Here is a 1,825-nt window from a genome sequence, read left to right as displayed (position 1 = left end):
AAAAGAATAACTCGACGAGGGATGAGATTCGAACTCACGCGAGAGACCCCAATCCATTAGCAGTGCATCGCCTTAACCACTCACTCGGCCACCTCGTCTGATTGGACCCAATGTATTTTATTCAATTACATTCATATATACATATATTTAAATGTAGTATTAAATAAATATTTTACATAAAGCTTAAATATCTATAAGGAGAAAATAATTATTAGAAAAAGCTCATTTATTAGAATATATTTTTTAACACTCTGTGAAACACAAAATGTAGGGTGCGATGACATTAACCGCGCCAACCCATGTCACTAGATCAACCTCCGCACAGAGATTTGACTGGAGTCACAGCCAGAGCCAGATCCATCACTGCCTTCATAATAACCTTATTGCCACGCAGAGTTGTCGTTCAATGCTCTCACATACAATCTTTGCCATCACAAGAAAATCTAACCAGATTTAGTGGAATTTTTGTTGTTGTTGTTTTTAGTTCAATATTATGAAAAGCAGTATCATTTTCTTTTATATTTTGAAGAAAAAGTTTATAAGTTAGGTTCATAAGAAATACAATGACCTAATGAAAAAAATAATAATAATAAACAACAATAAAACTATTGTACCACGTTTTAAGGCTATCATCACGTGGTTGATTATAAAGGCGGTTATTTGATTCAGCTGGTTCAAGTCCGATCTCTTCACGGAGGTCGAATCACCGCGTGAGTATAGCCTCGCCACGTGGGTACAATAATTGTACCGTTGTTATTTTTCCGTTTTCTTATATCTAGGTTTCTAATTTTTGTTATGAACCTTTACTTATTCATTATTTCAAAATATGAAATAAAATGATACTACTTTTTATAATAAAAACTAAAATAAACTCCTTCCAAATCTAGTAGGATTTTCCTTCTGATGGCAGACATTGTTTGTGAGAGCAAGACTCTGGTAGGAGTTTCTTGTGATGGCAGACATTGTATATAAGAAAAAGGAACGGCAGCTCTGTTTGGAGATTGGCAGAAAACATGACAGACGCTTGTTTTGAGATCGCCAAAGCAGCCCTTGCATTTTATGAAAAAAATTAGCACTTCGACGCGGTCACCTGTTGATTGACGCCATAGTTGATATGCAAAATAAGATTAACGCAGTATGTTGCGGTACTTCATAGGTATGTGACGTAATAGCCACACATTACACAGTTAAAAAAATCAAGTTTTTTTACTTACATCCAAATACGAGCAAGTGAAAAACAGAATAATAGGTATTGAGACTGAAAAGTAATTGTTTTTCTAAAAATAAAAACACTAATTCATAAGAATATAGTTTTAATACTCGGTGAAAACATGATTTATTACATAACAACACCCACCACTTTCATCATCATACCATCATAACCATCACCATTATCATAATAACAGACACAAATATTTTCATCAATAATTTATCATTTGTATTATCATCCTTATCACAACCATTATCATCAGAAATATTATAACACCATCATAATTGCAATCACTACTATCATCGAAACGTTTACCAACAATATCATAATGTCAGTCACCAGCACTTAAAAATATATACTTTGACGACTTTCATCGTCATCATTTTCACAAGTGCCATCACCATTTTCGTCAAAACTACAATCAGCAATACAATACACGCCTAAATCGTCATCCTCATCACCACCACTCACAGCATTACTATTTTAACGACTATCAGCATTACCATCACAACCACTATCTGGATTACTTTCACATCGCTATCTTATAGCATTACTCTCGCTCCACTATCAGCATTACTATATTAGAAACTATATCAGCCTTACTATCCACCCAAT

At 34.0% G+C, this 1,825-nt stretch overlaps 1 non-coding gene across 1 annotated transcript; it reads right to left on the bottom strand.

Annotated features, from left to right (window-relative positions):
* Nucleotides 1-12: 12 nt before the first annotated feature.
* Nucleotides 13-98, bottom strand: Trnas-gcu (transfer RNA serine (anticodon GCU)). The gene has a single exon. It is a non-coding gene; the product is annotated as a tRNA-Ser (tRNA).
* Nucleotides 99-1,825: the final 1,727 nt, after the last annotated feature.

Source organism: Dreissena polymorpha, chromosome 10 (genome assembly GCF_020536995.1).
Source record: "Dreissena polymorpha isolate Duluth1 chromosome 10, UMN_Dpol_1.0, whole genome shotgun sequence".
Taxonomy (NCBI): Eukaryota; Metazoa; Mollusca; class Bivalvia; order Myida; family Dreissenidae; genus Dreissena; species Dreissena polymorpha.
This window is presented reverse-complemented; position numbering and strand designations above follow the sequence as displayed.